At 48.9% G+C, this 22,229-nt stretch overlaps 1 protein-coding gene across 2 annotated transcripts in view; it reads left to right on the forward strand.

Annotated features, from left to right (window-relative positions):
• Positions 1-22,229, forward strand: part of TRPM7 (transient receptor potential cation channel subfamily M member 7) — a 2,599,208-nt gene that overhangs the window by 498,222 nt on the left and 2,078,757 nt on the right. The window lies entirely within an intron of this gene.

Below are 22,229 nucleotides of genomic sequence, written 5' to 3' on the forward strand. Positions count from 1 at the left end.
AGAGGACAACGCAACAAACGCACAACTGAACTGGCCGCCTGGAATGGGATCCCATCCAGAGGTATTGGCTGCGATAATACATCTGGGACTACTCATGTACAAAGGACTATGACTAGAGCCACAGGACCACGCTATAATAAAGAAATGCACTACTTAGAAGGATCCTCCCCTACCTCTCTTTCCCAAACAGAACCCTCGCAGTCATCTCCCTGGTATTAACAAGAATAGACTAGGTGAACAGTCTGTACCTTTGAAAACCAGAACGGCTCACTAAAAAAACTCACACATCCAAAACACTGCTGCAAGGATACTCCTGTGTCTAAACAGAAGAGACCGCATCACACCAGCCCTGAGAAGCCTACACTGCCTCCCAGTAAAAAAATGCATTTATTTCAAAGCCTTTTGCTTCACCCAAAATCACTGTACGGACAAGGAGCCGAATTTCTCCAGGTCAAGATCAACCACTTCCAACCAGGAAGAAAACTAAGATCAAGCGACGACCTCCAAATTGAAATTAAAGAATACGAAAAAAGGAAATTCGGAGGAACCGCATTCTCATGTCTACCTGCCAATCTATGGAACTCAATCCCGAAGGAGATGGGAATGACAGAAGACCACCTCACCTTCAGAAAACAAGTAAAAACCTGGCTATTCAACTCACAATGATTAGCATAAAACATTTGCTGCTAGCAATATCAACAGGAGCCCAACACAATCCAATGATAGTACAGATTCCAGAACCAACAATAAAACAAACCATACCAACCACTAACTTTCGCTGCTCTGCTCCTCTCCAGCATACCCCACACACATCTCACACAATCTAACGGATCAGTCTCACTTCACATAAACACACAACCACCATAAAAACTAACTGCTGCAAACAAACATCCCAATCACTGGACGTTATCCTTCCGGGTACAATAACCCCAGTGTGCACAATACAAACACACCTAGAAAGCCAACTCACCCACACGCCAGTTTCTTCTAGTTTTACAAGCACTAGCAGAAAAGCACAGCCTCTATCCTACTCCCTACTACCTCACTAACCTACCCAACCCTCTATTACAGAACCATGTGAGCGCCTGGAGACCATGCCAGTCATAACGATGTGCGGTATTAAGTCAACTTATAACATCCTTTCTTTTGCAAAGTTGCAAAACCTACCCCAGGTTTGATGGCAGCCTGATTCTCAAATAGCCCTCAAACTATATTCTCAATATTTCCACCTAAACTGAAATCTCGGTTTTGTTCTTCTTACATCAAGTTAAATATGCTTAGGTTTATCATTGCATACGTGGTGAATAACCACTTGTCTGCAGCTATATCAGTGTTTCATTGTTGCCTGCAGTTTGAGCATGTAGGCTTTAAGTCTTGCAGACCTGTTGCTAAATCATTGGTTAAAAACATTAAAAAGAAAAAATATAGTGTGCAATTAGGGTCACTTTTATGGCTGTCCAGGATTAAACTCCTCTTAGGTTGAGAACATCAGACGCTTTAGACGCAACATTTATTATAAAAAGGAATGTTCTTTCCTAGTGTTTATGCAAAGCCTGTGAAAATAGGGTCATGCCTCTTTAATAGCACATTTAACACCTATCTCTGACCAATTGGAGCTGATCACTTAATCTCCAACTCAAACCTATCAATTCAGATTTGGCTTCAATCCATAGGGAGAACCATCCCTGGTCTGTTTTTTTTTTCATCTGTGGATAGTTCATTTTGAATGGTTTTGACGTTTATATTCAGTCACTTAACTGACATACTGGAACTGGGCTGCAGGTTTTTTTGTATTTTCAAAAGGCTTAGTTTTATGTTGCTGTTCAAAACTTTTGAAAAGTTATAGGTCAGGAAAACTTTGATATGGACGGTTCTTGAGAAGTTATGTTACATTTGCACTGTTTTGATTTCCTTTCACTAAGGAAGGGGTAGGGTACAAAGAGCAAGACTTTGTTTCATGAAATAGGCAACATCAAGATGGTGTTAACCATATGCAAGGCAGGGAATAAAGACCACAGGCTTTTAACACATACAGGAGAGTTGGCCCTAACAAAAAACTGTGTGGACTACAGTCCTGTAAACCTTGATCTGAGAAGAATGCCAGCACATCAAATATGACAATGCATTACTTACCGTAAAAGCATTTCTAATGGTTGTATCTGCTTAGATTCACATGCTGTGCGTAGGTCCGACATCCAGTGGTCACTGCGGAGTATTGCATTTTGTTTTTCGTAGTCGAAAAGGGGACGTCGACAAGGCGTGTCTGTAACACTATCCCTATAGTGACGTGCGTTGTACCCACAATCCCTCACGCGTCGAGGTCCCTCAGATTGTTTTTTTCCGCCCAGCTACTGGTCGCCTTTATGCAGAGCTCCTCGAGAGACATTGCCAAATAGCTTCTTCGACCTTTGGTCGTTTGTTATTAATATCAATAAGCCGAACACGTGGCCTGGCCTCGCCGGCCATACACAGTAGGGAGAGTGGGGTTTTGTGGTCTTTCTTCTTTTCTTTAAGAATGCCTTTCTCCTTCCCCTCCCTCTCTTTCGAGGTCGTAGTCACACTTATTACCCTCAGCTATGGAGAGGACGCCATTTAGGTTTTGCCCGCTTTGCAAGGGTAAATATACCTGGAAGGATAAGCACAAACGGTGCAACCCCTCGATCACCAGGAGGACGGCTGTGCGGCCTGTAAATTACTAAAGCCCAAAACTCTAAAAGACCGCAGGGTCAAAAGGTGGGCGGCCTACGCCATGTCTAGGCCTGACTCCTCGCCCGCTGCCGCCGCCGAGTGTGACGAGGACAGTGACTACACGGCCCTCGTAACGGAGGCTGTAGACCTCTCAAAGGAGCGTTCACGCTCCTCCTCGTCGTCCTTCCCTGGCCCCGACAAGCCCGGCTCACGCCCAGCTTATGGGGATGAACACCCCGGCGACAAGGACTCACACAGAAAAACACCAAAGCACATACCCCCAGGCACACATTCGTCGAAGACGAAGGCAGCCATAGCGCCAACGGGGACGCCGGGCCCACCGACGTCTTCCGCCGACTGTAAGGGTCGTCAGCCCTCCCCGCCACCGCTCCCGCGACAGGCGACTGGGCACTCTAAAAATAAGGGCACTAACACCAAAATTTCCGGCGACGCGCATCACAAGAGCGCTCACGTTGCCACCAAGGACTCGACGAGCAAGGACTCGACGAGCAAGGACTCGACGAGCAAAGGCTCGACGTTTCATAGCGCGACGGCGACCGATCCCTCGGAGGAGAGAATGATCGCGGAAAGCCTTGCGTGCATAGCATGGCATCTAAGGACGGCCAAAGACGTACGGCGAGGGAAACGCCGAAAACCGCGCACAAGGCCAAAGATACGCCGACGGTGCCGGAGAACAGATCAGGCCAGTTCCCGACGCCGACAGAAGGCCCTAGCCAGCAAGGCTACTCGGAAGGCGAAGGCTCTCTTTCTTCGACATTATGGGACAGAACCAGACAATTACAGGAGGAAGAAACCCCCTTTTCTTTCCCAGACCGTGCTGGCCGACCTCAGTGGACCTTTGAAAGGTTCCAGACCTGTATGGACAAACTAGATAGGTTCATGTCCATCCCAGAAGACAGAGCACCCAAGAGACCAAGGAAGGCACCCCTGGAGAGTCCAAGGGCTAAATACCAGAAGTTTTATAACCCCATACAGGAGGACATAAACTCTTACAATCCCACTGAGGAAGACACCTTCTTCCAAGAGGAAGATGAGTTCACCTATGTTGAGGACCAACAAGAAGAGGAAGGTTTTCACGAGGAAACTAACCTATGTGAGGAAGGATTCCAGGAAGACACAGGCGAGGGCGACCCAAATCCCTGGCAGTCACCGGCTAGGTCGACTGACACAGGCAGTAGCAGTATAATCATCAGGTCTACTGAAACTACACCAGTCAGGAACCCTTCGCCTGTCGATCATCAACCCACCTTCAATGCACTGCTGAAGAAGGCAGCAGCACATTTCGAGATCGAAACTGGGGAGGTCACCCCAGACACCGATTTTGTGGAGAGGATTATCTAAGAAAAACCCCCCACTAGCCAGGTTATACCCATCCTCGCCTCAGTTAAGAGACGTATTACACCTTCTCTTTCCACTCCTGCATTGGTGAGAGGGGTCAATCCGAGGATTGAGAAACTGTTCTCTCCCTCTCAATCAGACCCATAATATATTAAGGGTCACTCGATCCCGGACTCCCTGGTTGTGACCAACACCAGGAAAAGGGCAGGAGTCCCACTATCTACTAGCGAGGCACCCCCAGATAAAGAGGGGAAGAAGCTGTATGCCCTAGCCAAGAGAATCACCACCTCTGCAGCATTCTCTACCAGAATCGCCAATAATAATACCCTATTGGCAAGCTACGCCGATGCTCAATGGGCTAAGCTCAGACAGAACATTGAAGAAGCTCCCGAACCCCTAAGGACTCGTTTACTGGCTACAGTTAACGAGGGCTCTCTGGTCAATCAAAGCATCGTCAAGAATACCCTCGAAGCAGCAGAGACGGGTGGCCGCACTTTGGTACAAGGAATTTTACTGAAGCGTCACGTCTGGCTTCGCAATACCGGATTTAAGGCAGAAACTCAAGCGTCCCTTATTAATAAACCCATAGAGGAGTCCAACCTCTTTGGGAGAGCAGTGGATGACGCGCTGGAGAACGCGAAGAACGAATTTGATACAATAAAGACCTTAGACCAAATTTCAAAACCCCCTAACAGGCGGGGATTTGGTAATGAGCGCTTTTTTCGTGGGCAACGCCAGCAACAAAACCAACAACAAGAGTACTCTGCCAGCAACTACCAAAGTAATAGCGGCCAGTACAATCAGAGGGGTCAATGTCGTGGCGAGGGAAGAGGCCGGGGTTCCACCCCCAGAGGCTCCCAAGCCAACAAGACCACCAAGTGACGCGAAGATTCGCGTCCTCTCCCATGCAACGCCGGTCGGGGGCCGGTTAACATCCTTTCTTCCAGCATGGGAGGGAATAACATCAGACCGCTGGGTACTTTCCACCGTAGCCCGCGGCTACTGTATAGAGTTCAATAGTTCCCCAACATACAGACCCCCGAGGGGTCGCTGCATGACCCCAGAACACCTCGCCATCCTTCTCCAAGAAGTGGACCAACTGCTGGAAAAAGGAGCCATAGAGGTCGTGCCTCGCCCTGTATTAGATCTGCGCCCAGCGAACAAGTTTGTCAAACCCCAAAAGTTTCGTATTGTGACCTTACAGGAAGTAATCCCACTGCTATCACAGGGAGATTACATGACAACACTGGACATGAAAGATGCATACTTTCATATTTTAATGTTGCCAGCGCACAGAAAATACCTCAGGTTCATGATGGAGGGCAAACACTACCAGTTCAGAGTGCTACCCTTCGGCATAGCATCTGCACCAAGGGTATTCACGAAAGTACTGGCAGTGGCAGCGGCCCACCTGCGCAGGTTATCCATCCCAGTATACCCGTACCTCGACGACTGGCTCATAACAGGGGATTCTTACGAAACATGCTTCTCAAATACCCAAAAGACTGTAGACCTTTTGTTCCAACTGGGCTTCATCAACGAGAAGAAGTCCAGCTTAGACCCCAGCCAAGTCAAACAATTCCTAGAGGGCTCTAATTCGAACAAACGACGGCCTCGTCTTCCCCTCCAACGAGAGGGTCCAAAACATGCTGTTTCAGATCCCCCAATATGTGGCAGGTCGAGAGGTGACGGTGCGCAAAGCGATGCGATTGCTAGGAATGATGGCGTTGTGTATTTATTTGGTCCCTCAAGCGCGCCTGCGCATGCGCCCAATGCAAGAGTGGCTCAACAGCCAGTGGTGTCAGGCCAGCGGACAATGGGATGATCTAGAGGTGGTCTCGCAAGCCTTGGTTCTCTCGCTACGGTGGTGGACAAAGGAAAACCTGATAATAGGGAAACCCTTTGCCACACCCGCGGTGGAGGCCACTCGAACCACGGACGCATCCCTCACAGGATGGGGGGCACACTTATCCCATCAGACTGCTCACGGAGTGTGGACTCCGAATGTAGCATCCAAGCACATAAACCTACTGGAGCTACTGGCGGTGTTCAAAGCACTAAAAGCCTTCCAGGAACACCTACAAGGGAAGACAGTGATGGTCCTTACAGACAGCACCACAGCCATGTACTACATCAACAAGCAGGGGGCCACCCACTCTCTAGGACTGTCCAAGCTGTCCCAGAATATATGGAAGTGGGCTCTCAAACACAACATGTTCCTACTGTCACAACACGTACCAGGGGAACTCAATCTGCTAGCAGACGAACTCAGCAGAGACTTCCCCCTGCCCGAAGAGTACGAATGGCAATTGCACGAAGACATCGTCTTAGACGTCTTCGCGCAATGGGGATTCCCGGAAATAGACCTGTTCGCAACTCTGGAGAACTCACAATGCCAAAGTTACGCCTCCAGGTACCCCCAGAACCAGTCCAAGGGGAACGGTCTGTCGATTCAATGGTCAGGGAAATTTGTTTACGCCTTTCCCCCGACTCCCCTTCTCAACAAAGTGGTGCACAAGATGCACCAGGAGCAGGTTACCATGATATTAGTGGCCCCAATGTGGGCCCGGCAGCCATGGTTCGCTCACTTGATGGAGATGTCCCTATCTCCCCCCGTGAAGCTTCCCTGCCCGTACAACATGCTGTCACAGGACAAGAGCAGGACACTGCATCCATGCCCTCAGACCATGAACTTAGCAGCCTGGCTCCTGAGATCATAGAATTTGGACATCTACAACTCCCGCAGAGATGTATGGACATCCTCAGGGAAGCCAGAAAACCTAATACTCGCCACTGCTATTCTAGCAAGTGGAAAAGATTTGTCATCTGGTGTAGAGGTAAGAGCATCAACCCGGTTGACTGCTCTCCCACTAACATTTTTCTGTACTTGACCCATTTACTGGATTAAGGTCTAGTGTTCAATTCCATTAAAGTCCACCTAGCGGCACTTTCTGCATACACCACTTCCCAACTCAGTGTCGTGGTGGAAGATACCAGTTATCAAGGCCTTCATGGAGGGGGTAAAGAGAATACACCCTCCGATAGCTAACCCAGCTCCCGGATGGGACTTACATGTGGTATTTTCTAGACTCATGGGCCCTCCTTTTGAACCCATGCACAAGGCAACTCTTAAAGACCTCACTCTTAAGACTGCTTTCCTAATAGCGATCACCTCCATTAGGAGAGTAAGTGAACTACAGGCTCTTTCTGTTCTAGACCCCTTTGTAACAGTTCACAAGGATAAGGTGGTTCTACGCACACACCCAAGGTTTGCACCAAAATTCATCTCGAAATTCCATGTAAACCAGTCAATAGAACTACCAACGTTCTTTCAAAACCCTTCCAGCTTGGGAGAAAAAAGTCTGCATACACTAGATGTACGCAGAGCTGTCATGTTCTACATGGAAAGAACCAGACCACTGAGAAAGACTAATCAGTTCTTTGTCTCGGTGGCAGCAGGAAGAGAAGGAGATGCAGTTTCAAAGTCCACTATATCTAGATGGATTGTTCAATGCATCACTCTCTGTTGCACTCTTGCTAAGAGAGAACTACCCTTCAAGCCAAGAGCACATTCCACTCGAGGCACTGGGGCTTCCATAGCGTTCATTGCAAATGTTCCCCTTGAGTCCATCTGCAAAGCGGCTACCTGGAGTTCTGTGCACACCTTTACAAAAGACTACTGTCTAGATGCACACTCTAGATCTGACTCCCAGGTGGGACAGGCAGTATTAAGACATCTTTTCTCTACTGTTCCTTCTCATAACCCACCGCCAACTCCGGGTACTGCTCGCTAGTCTATGCACAGCATGTGATTCTAAGCAGATTAACAAACATCAGAAGACAATGCGTTACTTACCGTAAAAGCATTTCTGATGGTTGTATCTGCTTAGATTCACATGAGCCCACCCTTCCTCCCCGCTCGGATGGAAGGAACATAGACATCCTTTTCTATATTTCTCTCTTTTCTGTACTCACTCACGTATAGAAGGCTCCCTCAGGGCAGAACAAATACAAACAGAGGGACCTCGACGCGTGAGGGATTGAGGGTACAACGCACGTCACTATAGGGATAGTGTTACAGACACGCCTTGTCGACGTCCCCTTTTCGACTACGAAAAACAAAATGCAATACTCCGCAGTGACCACTGGATGTCGGACCTATGCACAGCATGTGAATCTAAGCAGATACAACCATCAGAAATGCTTTTACGGTAAGTAATGCATTGTCATATCTGATGTGCTGGCATTCTTCTCAGATCAAGGTTTACAGGACTGTAGTCCACACAGTTTTTTGTTAGGGCCAACTCTCCTGTATGTGTTAAAAGCCTGTGGTCTGGATTCCAAAGAGAGAGCAGTAACCTGCTGACAGATACAGGAAATTGGAGCGCGGGCTAGATGGCTAGAGGTGCAGTGGAGGATTTCCCGCTCCCATTCTACAGCATCACGAAGCCAAGCAGTGAATAGGGCAGGGGAAGCATTGCCCATGAAGCCGAGGGTCAATACCCCTCGAATTAAGCGGAGGACGGTGGACAGCCCCTTGAATTCAGCAGGGGTCTGAAAGAAGGAAGGTGACAGGAACGAGGGGCGGTGTCGGCTTCACTTCATTGAGCACCAATTGGGTACCAGCCACAGAGATCCAGGAGACTGGCAATTCACCCTCACACCACCGTGCACAGTAATAAGCACAAGGAACTGGTGCCTTAATTTCACAAGATACACCGGGAGAAGGGACAGAATGAGTGCACCAGGGGAAACCCTCTCCCCCGCACACCCTGCAGGTTGGCGGAAGGGACACAGTTGTGTTGAAAGGTGAGCAGCATCAAGCGGGGGGTGGCTGGACAGTGCCCCCCTTTAGATTGGCTGAGGGGTGCACAACTAGAGTTTTGCAACACACCCAACCCAACAGTGAAATATCTTAGGGTTGAGGAAGGTCCGCAATGTATAAGGCCAGACAGTAGTGGGCTCTCCCGACGATCCATGCCATGCCCAACATAGAGTCCTCCATTCATTGTGGCTTGGGGGCTGTTGGCACAGATGGCGTTCGTACATAAGACAGGAAAGCTACCCTCATGTCCCAGGACTGGGGGAAAATGCCATTGGCGGCGCAGAAGAACTCCTGGGCGGGAACAGACAATGGGCCTCATTACACGGTAGGCGGTAAGGGTTTACCGGTACCAGTATTTTACCGGTGCCGGTAAATCCTTACCGCCTTACTACGAGGTCCCTTTGCGGGTTGGGGATTTTAACGCCTGCTTTTTGGGACCCAGGGAGCTAATTACGGTACCGCAATTTGCGGTGCCGTAATTAGCGCCTTCCCCATTCCCATTATGCCCTATGGGGCAAAAATGGGAATGGGGAAGGGCAATGGTGGAAGGGGGAATTACTGCCCCTTCAACCTTGGAATGGGGCTGTAATTCCCCTTTCCACCAAGGCGGTGCCCGTATTTTACCAGCATGAACCATGGCGGTAATTGCGCCATGGTTCACCGCCTACCGTGTAATGAAGCCCAAAAGCATTAAAAATCTGTACTCCAAAGACACCCCCACAGACTGCCGCAGGGGGCGGCGGAACGATGTTCAGAACGAAGCCCACAGCGACCGACCAACTCAGATGCAGAGACTATGGCTATGCAGAAAGAGGACTTTCAGCTGTGCTTTAAGGAATTTCAGAAGCACTTAATGGTGACTTTTCAAACTTTTCAAACGGATTTCACTCAATTAAAGATGAGCTGAAGGAAGCATTGCAGGAAGTGAAGGCTGAAGTCCCCAAACTCAAAGAGAGGGTTGATAGAGCGGAAAGAGCACTGCAAGAGATAGCGGACGATTCAAAAAAGAATGATGAGGCGCTGGAACATCTTTCCTGCATCTCTCACAATCTGGAACTCCAGTGTGATGACTTGGAGAATCGCTCCTGTAGATCCAACATACGTATCAAGAATCCATCAGAATCTATTGATGACAAAACCCTGAAAGCCACGGCACAATTTGCTGATCTCCTCACAGGGGAAGATGAGGAAGTGATCAACTTTGATCGGATACATAGGGTTGTTCGAGATGAACGGAACCAGGCGCATGGCTAGGGGATGTGCTGGTGGCCCTCACTTCCTATGCTCAGAAGGAGTCCATACTGAGAGCAGCAAGAACCTCAGGACCGATAAATATCAATGGCTGTATGCAACTATACCAAGACGACTTAACCCAGTCAACAATGCAGAAGAGGAGAGCAATGGGCCCAGTAGTATGATTTCTGGCACTATAATATATAAATGGACGTTCCCCTTTGGACTGCTCTTTAAATGGCAAGATCAGCAACATCGGATAACGTCATGCTGGAAGGGCCTACAGATCCTACAACTTCAAGACGGGGAAAGCGAGACTTCATGTATCGCCAGGAAGATGGATAGGTTGGAAAGGCAGAAGACCATGGAAGGAGAAAATGTTGACAAAAAAAGGATAATGGGAAATGATAAAGGGACAGGATCTTAGGACGGGTTCATTCTCAGGCTGTCCACCATAACAAGAAAACATTGAGAAAATGGGGGAAGAACAATAAAATGGCCAAAACTTGCCCGGACACTAAAGACGGAGATGAAACACGACACCAAGTAAGATTGCGGCCCGGGAGGGGGGGGGGGCACGTAATAGGGGTCGGTTGATTGGAATCTCAGAGTGGGGTTTAGGACTCCCCACAACATCTTTCTGGGTATTTTAGTGGGCCAACAGTGTTGGGCACTTTGCTTTGATGATCTTGGGAACCTTGGCCCCCCTCAGGGACTATCATGGGTCACTATCAGTAAATATGGAAAGGGGGAAAGAGGTGAAGGGGATTCCAGGGGGCTCAGATGTGAAATGATGATCATTAAAGTTTTGTCCCATAACGTGAGGGGCATGAATTCCCCAGTTAAGAAGAGGAAATTAGAGGAATTTCTGAAAAGGGCGAAATCAGATATCCTCTTGTATCAGGAGACGCATATTAGAAGGACAGATAAAGGGAAGCTTAACCTGAGGTGGTATTCCCTTATATAGCAAGCAAATGCTGTAGACAAAACAGCCGGGCTACTCATAGCGATGAAAGATGGGCTAGCAGCACAGGTCCTTGATAGCAGTTTAGATTCTGGTGGGCGATTTTTTTCTTAATGTCAAGTTGGGATCACATTTCTATTCATTAGCAACGTTATATTCACCAAATACGGGACAGGATGGGTTTTTGAGGGGTGTGCTATCGCAACTAGAGGGGTTCGCCAATGGAGATATCATACTAGCGGGGGACTTTAATATGTCGTGGGTCCCCCAAGAGGATAGGAGTACAGTTGCAACGCATCACATATTAGCGCCACCTAAATTGTTCAAGCAGAAAATTACCATGTGGGCCCTTCATGACATATGGCGAGCGACCAAGGGGCAGGCCAAGGGATACTCTTATTTTTCCCATGTACATTTGTCATTATCGAGGATTGATTACACCTGGGTCTCCACACGCTTAGTGGGAAGAGTGACCGAAGTGGATTTGGACGCTATTCCACTTTCAGATCATGCTCCGCTTTTGATGCTAATTAAGGTGCGAGGCGCTCCAGAATGGGTCTGGAAATGGCCATTTCTGGCAGACCGGAGCAAGGATACAATCTTAGTAAACTCAATTAAAGATAAAATAGATACCTACTTTGTTCAACACGATACCCAAGAGATGGTCCCGGAAACTGTATGGGATGCCTTCAAAGCTGTCCTGAAAGGACATCTGATAGCCATAAAAGCGTAAAGGGACAGGCAAAGGCGGCAGTGGGAGGAGGAACTAGAAAAGAAATGAAGAGATAGACAGGGGGAGATGGCAAAAGGCTCCACTAGGAAACTCCAGAGGGCGATGAAACACAGTCTATGCCAACTCGAAAATATTCCACATGAAAGCGCAGAGAAGGCATTGCTATTTACGAAACACTATTATGCGAATGCCAATAACGGTGATCGGCTGCTAGCCAGACAACTAAAATATAGGGCCCGAGCTCCTACAATCTTGAAATTAAAAAGCAAAGAAGAGGGGATATCAGATAACCAAGGAGGGGATCCTGGGAATATTCAAGATTTTTACACCACGTTATATGCCTCTGACAACCCAGAAGAAACAAGGTAAGCGGAATATCTGAAGAGGGTATGCCTAGCACGCATTACACAAGAGGACAGAGAAAGGCTGGAAGGGTTAATTCAGGAGGGAGAGGTGATGGAAGTGATCCCTTTGCTACCCAAAAATGAGGCCTCCGGACCAGATGGTTACCCCGCAAACTTTTAGAAACAATGTTGAGACACTGTAACGCCATACCTTACAAAGCTTTACAATTCATTTAGATCAAATGGCACGATCAGGAATTTGATGAATGAAATTAAGCTGGTGGTGTTCCCTAAGGCAGGCAAGGACCCGACGTCCCCCGGTTCATATAGGCCTGTAGTGTTAATCAATATAGACACCAAAATATATACCAAAGTTTTGGCGAACCGCTTAATGGAAATATTGTCAAGAATAATGGGCACAGACCAGTCTGGATTTGTCACACAGAGATAGACACACGATAATGTCCAAAGATTTTGCCACCTGCTAGAAAAAACAACCATAACACGCAGGCCGGCGATATTGGTATCGTTGGACGCAGAGAAAGCTTTTGATAGTCGAATGGTCCTTCCTGTTCAAGACCATGGAATGCATGGGGATGGGAACGGGGTCCCTCCAAAGGGTGCATGCAAATTATCACTCTCTGCAAACTTGATTAGCTAAGAACGGGACACTATCGAGCAATATTGCAATAAAACGGGTTACTAAGCAAGGATGCTCCCTATCCCCTCTTCTCTATGCTATCTACTTGGAGCCCCTATTAGCCCGGCTCCCGGACTCGGATCAGGTTAGAGGCATAGTAATGGCAGGCGGAGAACACTAAACAATGGCGTTCACAGATGACATGCTTATAGCGATTGCAGAACCAGAAATATCATTACCTTTGTTGATGGCGGAACTGGATGAATTTCCTGCAGTGTCCGGGCTAAGAATAAATAGAACTAAATCAGAAATTCTGAATGTGTCTGTTAACCCGGAAACCCTGGAGTGCCTACGCTCCCCAAACCAGCTATCTTTAGCAGAGAATGGTATTTCATATTTAGAGGTGGTCTTAACAAAATCACCAGAACAACTCTACGGGGCGAATCATCCACAATTAATCACTAGAGTGAAAACCAGATTTACAAAGATGGAACCCATTTGTGACATCCTGGCTAGGGAGATTGACGGTAGTTAAAATTATTCTCTTGCCCAAAATGCTATATTATTTTCAAGCACTCCCACTTCAAGTACCCATATCCTTGTTTAGCTCTCTCACAAAACTGATAACATCGTACATATGGCATATTAAGACTTGGTTGAGACTCTCCCAGGGGCCATCCACCCAAGAACAAGTCAATGGGCTGTGTTCGTGCTGGTAGAGAGTTTCCCAGACCCCCTCCCCTATTTTGCATACCAACTAACTTTGGGTCACACCCCAAGTTGCCAGGGGACTCCAGACGTGGTCTCCTTGCTCACTGCTCTTAGAGAGACACAGCTTCACCTCACTGATGACGCCCAACTAGGCTGAAACACGTGTATGGGGTTGCTGTGGTACTCTTGTTCAGAGGAGAATTGCCTAGTATTTCGGTGCTGGACTGCCCCTGGGCAGGACAAAGACTGATATGTGGGGAAATGTCTTCTCTGTGAAAAGAACAGTGAGCTAAAGACTTGGTTGAGACTCTCCCAGGGACCATCCACCCAAGAACAAGTCAACGGGCTGTGTTCGTGCTGGTAAAGCGTTTCCCAGACCCACCCCCCTTATTTTACATATGGCATAATAAATCTCTCAGGGTAGCAACGACCTCTCTCACAGCTCCAAAACAATGGGGAGGTTTGGGACTTCTACACTTTTATAAATACTACAAAGCCGCACAACTAAATTATAGACCCGCTAATGTAAAGTTCAGTAAAATCATTGGTCTGGTTGTAGAGGTGTGGGACACAGCAATTAAAAAGGGGGAGTTTGTCCACTTCCCCGACCCCGTTTCTCCAGAACCCACAATTTCCCCTGGGCATGGAACCCGGAACTTTCAGAGCTTGGAGGGAAGTGGTCTGTTTAAAAATACGAGATATGTATCAAGGCCAGGACCTCAGAACTTTTGAGGTTTTGTAAAAGAGATTTAAGGGTGGGAGGGGAGACAGATTCTGGTACAGCCAACTACCACACTGGCTAATAAGCCCAAAGATTAAAGCAGCGGCCATGCGACAATTGACACCCGTTGAAAAGTATATCTCGACCCACACTGGCTTGAAAAAGCTAGTCTCGAGCCTGTACAAAATATTAAACGACGGCATGACTTTGGTACAATGGAATTACATTAAAAAATGGGAAACCACATTAGACAGCACTGTACCAAGGGAACAATAGGAATATTTATGGGGTCAATTCCTAAACTCATATGCTCCATTCAAACGAGGGAAATGTGGTACAAATGATGTTCCAGTGGCATTTCACTCCTGAGCGCCTTCCCACGATGTTCCCGAAGGTGTCTGACCTATGTTGGGTGGGTGGAGGGGGGGTGCGGCTAGGGGGTACTGGAGACACATTTTGTTGGAGTGCTCGATTATTAGACCATATTGGTCCGAGATACAGGAACAAATGGGTGGGATATTCCCAAACATCGAATCATCAGACACAAGGGTGTGGTTGTGGGACCTGAAACAGAAATAATTTTCAAAGAGACAAACGCAGCTTCTTGACTGATAGCAGTGTGGCTGGTACTGGCACGAAAGTGGAACCAAAAGCAGGCGCCAACACATTTGGACTGGTTGCAGAAGGCATGAGCCTATATATCGTTGGAGTGGGCAACCCACACGGTCCAAAAAGACCAAGTCTCCTTCAAGCGGAATTGGGACGATGTGCTGGGATATTTATAAAGTAACTATATGCTTCAATAGTGCCCCGATACAATTCGGATTTTGGACATAATTTGACAGTGCTAAGAAGAAATTGTGTGATTGACTATCTGTTACAGACCCTTTGGCGGGGGAGAGTTATGGAGGGGCGTATTGCATTTACTCCTACGTCCCGTCCCCTTTCCTCCTTACTTATGGGACATTCCTCCGTCCTGTGGGACGGGACCAGAGCACTTTGTAAAAAGCTTAACATTTTTCAAAAATGTGTCCTTCTTCTCTTTTTACGCGGGGTACCACACCCGGCCGTAACCTCGCCATCCTTAGCTGCGCCCAGCGCATCGCCCATCAGTCCTTCTCTCCTGCTCTGGCTTAGCGGTCGCATGGTAGTCCGTCTACGCCGTTTCGGTTAGATTTTCCTTCTTGTTCTTCCTGCGAACAACGCTTCGCTAGGGCGGATCCCCATCCTCTTTGTTTAGAGTGTTTGGGTCCGGACCATAGGTAGGACTCATGCTTCTACTGTGATTCCCTTTCGGTCCGGGCACTTCAGCGTCGTCTGGAGCGGTGGGAGGAAGTGTTTCAGCGTGTTCCGCCTCTGCATTTTCAGTTTCATCGACAAGAAGAAGAGACGCCAGGTAAGTTCTTTAGTTCTTAGGGCACCCCGACCAGGCACTCCTTCCCGGGGTCTTCCCGGTCCGGGAGGGGCTTCAAAAGCTCCGTTACTGGGGTTTCCCCTCAGGTGCCTTCTAGGCCTAAGAAAAGTACCAGAGTTTTCTCCGAGGGCCTCTGTAAGGGGCCTGCTCACACCGAATTGCAATCAGGGGCTGCTCCTGTGGGGGTTATTCAACGGCCCAGTTCTACTGAGGCGGTGGGTACTGGAGCTTGCTTCGAGGTCTCCTCGTCTCGAGCTTCCCATACGGACACCTGGGCGTGCCCCAAGGCCTCGGTTGAGGTTTTCTGTACCGAACGAAGGTCAAAGGCCCCTCATGAGGGAGCTGCTACCTGACTTGGGTACGAGGTTCCTCTATTAGAGGCTAAGGTGACCGACAGAACTGACAGGCCTGTTAAGGTCTTGTCGGTGACGTAGGTTCCTCATCGGTCCTGCTCTTTTGGTGATACCGGTTCTGTCGAGGGGGCACAGAGTGAGGTCGCTGACCGTATTTCCTCTGTTACTGGCGTGGCTGAGGTTCCTCTTTCAGAGGCTAATTTGGCTATTAGTATGTCTCAGAAACAACCTAGACCACACAGTACCGGCTCTGCCGAGGTTCCTTGTGTCAAGGCTAAAGTCAAGACCCCTGACCTGTCTGTAGAGACCCCTGTCTCACTCACATATGTGACACAGTTCTCCTCAGGCGTTGACAAAATGGTGCCCGTTCCCGTGCGATCTATAACAGCTATTTTGGACATTTCCCTTACACCTATGCCATCAGCGTTGGGCGCATTTTTTCAGGTGAACATTGTTTTCCTTGTGTACCGTTTCGTCCAGTTTATGACTGGAACGCTCTGATGCCATTACATCACTCGGTCTCGCTCCCTGCGGCGTCTGCGCCATTGATCTATGTCAACCCGGCTGGTGAGGGCCCCTCTTGGCAGCCCTCTCCCTTGCGGCCCTGGCGCTACTCCTCTCATGAGAGGCTTCTTACTGCCACAGTGTCTAAGCCTTCGGCGGAGGATGCCTTCTTTGGAAAATTTCAGAAGCTCATGCACTCCGACTCCATGAAGGGATATTTCTTTTTAAGGAAATCTGCCCTCCAGTGCCGAATTCTGTGCCGACGGTTCCCGTCGCAGCAACGGTTGTTCCGGCAGCTGTCCCACCTCCAGCCCTTCTGCCTCTGCCGCCCTTGTCTCCAATTGACAAGTCTTTTGGCGGTGCCAGATGTGACGCAGGTCGATCCAGACGCGCTAGATGACACGCAAGGGGATCAGGATGGCGATGACCAGCCCACTCTGTTAGGGCGTTCCAAGACCGGGTACTGTACATGACTCTTCTGGATGTTCCAGTACCTGAGGCACCCCCTCCGCAAGAAGGGGTGCTTTCGGGGGCGTTCACCTTGTCTCCTCAGGAGCGCACCGGCTTGTTCTTCCAGAAGGACATTTTGGCCGAGGTCCTCAAGGTCTGGGCTAAGTCGCACTCTGGACTGCACGTTAACAAAAAGATTGACGCTCGTTATAGTCTTCATACTTCAGAGGAAGTAGCCTTAGCATCTTGCCCACTTCCTTCCTCCGCAGTGGTGGCGGCCGCCACACTACAATCCAGACCGGCTTCAGCGTCAGCTACAGCGGCGGCTCACGTTCTGGCCAAAGAGAACAAGCTGCTTGACTCTTTGGGGAGGAAGATCTTTGCTAACTCGGCCATGCAGTTGCGCCAGGCGAACGCAGAGCTCATATTAGCGGGGGCGAATATGAAAATTTGGAAAGGTCTGTTGGAATTTGAGGAGTTAATTCCTGCGGACAAGCTGGACAATTTTAAGGCTGGCTTGTCAGATGCCAGAGTCCTGGCGCAGGATATGCTTGAGGCTGCGGCGCATCATGTCGACACCTCGGTTCGGGGCCTCATGCTAGGCGTGGACACCTTGTTAGGCTTAGCATCATGCCACCAAGTTTCCAAGGAGGTTTAGGATAAAGTTCTGGACCTGCCTTTTGATGGCAAAGAACTGTTCCATTGGTCAATGGATGTAGAGCAGACTAAAACTAAGGACAGCACTGAAATGGCCACATTTTAGGGCTCAGAGAACGCCCCCTCGCAGCCTCAGTCTTCCTCTGGATTTCGTTGGTTTCTAGATCGAAGGACACAGACAGTCGATCCTCCAACTGGAAACTCATCTCGGCGTCAGCAGCAAGGCCGGTTTTTCTCTCGGTCCTCTGCCTCCTCCTCAGGATCTGGGGGTCTCGCCAAAGAGAAACCTGCTAAATGAGGTTTTTCGGTGCTTGCACGAGACCCCCGGTGGGAGGGCGCATTGCGTTTTACTGGGAGGCGTGGCAGACCATCGCTGAGGACCGGTAGGTCTTGTCCGTCGCTCAGGCGGGCTTCTGCTTGCCCCTTGCCCCTACCCCCACCCATTAATTCCCCCTTCCAGCAATCTGGGACGCCCTCCCTCAGAGCCGAAGTCCAGAAGCTCTGGATATCAAGGCGGTGGAATCCGTTCCCCTAGGGGAGTGAGGGCTTCTATTCCCGTCTGTTCACGATACCCAAACCCAACCAGGCTGGCCTGTACACCATCCTAGATCTTTCCCAGTTCAACATTTCCCCCCCCCCCCTATCCTCCCCCCCCAAGAGAAATTCTAGATGATCACCCAGAGTCAGATAAAGTCCTCTATACAGAAGGGCGAGTGGCTCAGCATGGTGGACCTTCAGATTGCTTATATGCATATACTCATTTGGAGCCCGCATCGGAAATACCTACGGTTTTCCATGGAGGGGGAGAATTTCCAGTTTCGTGTGCTCCCGTTTGCTCTCCGCTCGGCACTGCATGCCTTTACAAAGATGTCCGTCATCGCAGCCTATCTTCGGCTATAGGGTATCCTTGTGTATCCGTATTTGAACTATTGGCTGCTGCGCAGTCCCTGTCCACTGAAAGCCTCGGGCAACCTTCAGTCTCTCCTCCAGCTCCTGTTCCACCTTGGGCTGTCGGTGAACTAGCGGGAATCCTCTATGACTGTCTCTTAGGACTTGATTTTCCTGGGTTTTTCGTGAGAACACGATCGATTGCAGAGTATACCTGACTGGGGACAGAATGGCGGATCTGTTCGCCACGTGTCAGGTGTTTCTGCAGTCGGAGCGCATGTCGGCGTGGTGGTTCCAGAGGCTTCTGGGCCTCATGGCTTCATGCATGCTGGCTCTTCCTTTTGCTCGTCTCAAGATGAGGCGGATGCAGACAGCTTTTCGGAGCTCATGGCTTCAAGCAGTGGATCCAGATTCCAAAATGAGACTGGTTCCACTTTTCATGAGGACGGACCTCTTGTGGTGGTCGTCTCTCAGCAATCTGTCGGTCGGTGCTCCCTTCCAGGACCCTTGCCCACTATTGACTGTCACAACGGATTAATCCCTTCTGGGTTGGGGTGCGATGCTGGATCATCTTCAAGTTTCAGATCTTTGGTCGCCACACGACAGACAGCTTCATATAAATTATCTGGAGCTCCTGGCGATATTCCTGGCGCTGAAAGTGTTCAAACCAGGCATTGTCAACAAGTTGATCTGTGTCTGCACGGATAATGTTTTATATCAACAAGCAGGGGGGGTAGTACGTCTCCTCCTCTTATGGATCTTGCCATTCAGATTTAGGAATGGGCCATTCAGCATGGTATCTGGCTGGTAGCAGTACACATTCCAGGCCAGCTGAATGTCACTGTCGATACCTCAGCCAATGAGCAATTGTCAGCTACGAGTGGGAACTGAATACGGAGATCCTCTCGGATATTTTCCGCTGTTGGGGAACTCCAGAAGTGGACCTCTTTGCGATAGCTACAAACAGGAAGCTTCCCCTGTATGTCTCCACGAACGGGCTCGGAGCCTCCTCACTGGGGGATGCTCTCGAAATTCCATGGCACAATATGAATGCTTACGCTTTTCCGCCTCTTCCTCTGATCCATTGGGCGCTTTGCAAGCTAAGGAACACAGTGAATTACTCCCTGCTGTTCATAACCCCTAAGTGGCTGGCCAGGTTTTGGTTTTCAGAGCTTCAGCATCTATCGGTGTGCCCACTGCACAAGCTTCCACTGGTCCCCGACTTGCTTCACCAGAGCGATCAACAGCTGTGGCACCCCTCCCCACAATCATTAAGCTTAGCGGCCTGGTGCCTGAGTTCAGATCTTTAGAGCACTTCAATTTGTCTGCGGATAACATGCGCATTATTCAAGCGGTCAGGAAGCCCTCAACAAGATCTCAATAAGATCTCAGTATAGAAGTAAATAGCTACAGTTCTGTCACTGGTGTTTGGCTAGGCAGCTAGATCCCAGGGAGGCTACTATCAACGTGGTCCTGTCTTTTTTTTTCACATCTGGCAGAGTCTGGCATCCATGTCTTGTCCTGCAGGACATATTTATCAACTGTTGCCGCTTATTTGTTCACTGATCAGTGCTCTTTTTCACCGTCTAATCCAGTCATTAAAAGACACTTTGCGGGCCTGATGCATCTTTATACTCCTGTTCGCAACCTGCATCCAATGTGGGATTTGAACGTGGTCCTTACGGCCTTGTCATAAGCCTTTTGAGGCCATGGCTACTGTCGATTTTAAGTACCTTTCATGGAAAGTGTCCTTTTTGATTGCTGTGAATTCGGCAAGGCATGTAAGTGAGCTTCAGGCCTTGTTGGTGGATCATCCATTCCTTACTTTTCATAAGGATAAGGTTGTTCTGCGAATGAATCCTGCCTTTCTTCGAAGGTGGTCTCTGATATTTAATGTGAATCAGTCAATTTCATTGCCTGTATTCTTCCCAGACCCGGCCTCAGAGGCCAAAAAGGGTTCTGCTCTGCCTGGACATTAGAAGAGCCCTTACGTTCTATCTGGACAGAACATCTGAGTTTAGGAACTTTTGCAGCTTTTTGTGACCTTCTGAAATCCGCAAGGAAAACCGGCCTCGAAAGCGACCATCTCCCGGTGTATCGCGGCCTGTATTTCGGAGGCGTATACCATTCAGGGTCTTCGGGCCCCAAAGGGAATTCATGCTCATCTTGTGCGGGGCAAGGTGGCCGCCATTGCCTTCCAAAAATATGTTCTCTGGGAGACCATTGCGAAAGCGGCTACGTGGGCCTTCCCATCGGCTTTTTGTAAGCATTACTGTCTGGACCTGAGCTCCAGGGCTGATGCTCAGTTAGGTCAAGCTTTGCTTAGGAACCTGTTTCAGTAAGGAGTTTTACATCCACCCTTAAATCCTGTGAGGAGTGCTTGGGAATCGCCCAAAAGTATGGAGGAGAGGGGACGGGACGTAGGAGTACAATAAAATTACTCACCGTAGGGACTACCTTACTCCTAGTCCATAGTCCCCTTTCCTTCATACGCCCGCCCGCCGTGCCCTCTAAAAAGTTTCCTCTGTTATTGCTTAAAGGTCATAGACCTGGCGATGCGCTGGGTGGAGCTAAGGAGGGTGGGGATACGGCCGCGTGCGGTACCCCGTGTAAAAAGAGAGGAAGGACACATTTTTGAAAAATGTGATGTTTTTTACAAAGTGCTCCGGTCCCGTCCCACGGGACAGAGGAATGTTCCATAAGTATGGAGGAAAGGGGACTAAAGACTAGGAGTAAGGTAGTCACTATGGTGAGTAACTTTATTATTCTTTGTTCAATATGAAAGCCAATAAAAATATTTCAGTGAAAAGCCTGTAGCCTTTTATTAATTTTTTTTTTTTTCTTTTACTGACTCACGGTTCTTTTGGGACATCCACTGGGCCTACTTTGCAGTGTGGCCATTGGACCTCTGGCTGTTTGGAGAAACTCCAGAATACCAGCAGATAGGATCCCTGAATTCAAGTACAAGTACCCTCCTTGGTGCTCCAACGTGCAAGCCATGACGAAAGGCTCATTAAAATCAGCACATTTTTGGTTGTCCTCGCTAACCTGTTTATAATTTCTGAATAATATATTCTGGGTTTCAGGGGCAGGGGTCTAACTATGTGGCGAGCTCTCTGGGCTGCTGCTTCACACTATGACCTTCATGGACTCTGTTGTAAAGTCTGCTCAGCGAGAACAGAGTCTTTTTGAATGCAGCTGGTCTTCTGCTAAAGCTGGTACAGGAATCCTCTGATCCAATGAGTTTTTGATGATCCCTAGCATTCCTCTTCGAATGGATTTGGCTGCTTCAGATTTTTTTTTGGCAGAGGGCGCCCTGTGTTGATGCCGTTGAGTCGACGTCCCTCGAAGGCCTCCGTCGACGGTGAAGTCATCCTAAGTTATAAGTAGCCCGCACGGCGCATGTTGGCCTCCGTTCCTTTTTTCTGCAAACGTGTTTGCTTCGTGAAACTCGGCGCGCCTCGTACTTTTGTTGTACTGCTATTTTTGGTTTATCGACGATGTCTTCATCTTCTACCCCGACGACTCCTCGTTCCATTTTTAAGAAATGCAAGAAGTGCGGCTTCCAGCTGTCGATTCCGGATCCGCATCGGGTCTGTCTGTGGTGCCTGGTCGAGGGCCACAAGATGGATACCTGCTCGAAATGTCAGCGCATGACAGGGAAGGCCTTGCGGGAACGACTGGGGAAGTTGAAGGTAGGCAAGGTTTCCAAGCCCTGTAAATCCTGACCGGCTGGGCTTTCGAC

The sequence above is a fragment of the Ambystoma mexicanum genome, chromosome 11 (assembly GCF_040938575.1).
Source record: "Ambystoma mexicanum isolate Mex_15411 chromosome 11, UKY_AmexF1_1, whole genome shotgun sequence".
Taxonomy (NCBI): Eukaryota; Metazoa; Chordata; class Amphibia; order Caudata; family Ambystomatidae; genus Ambystoma; species Ambystoma mexicanum.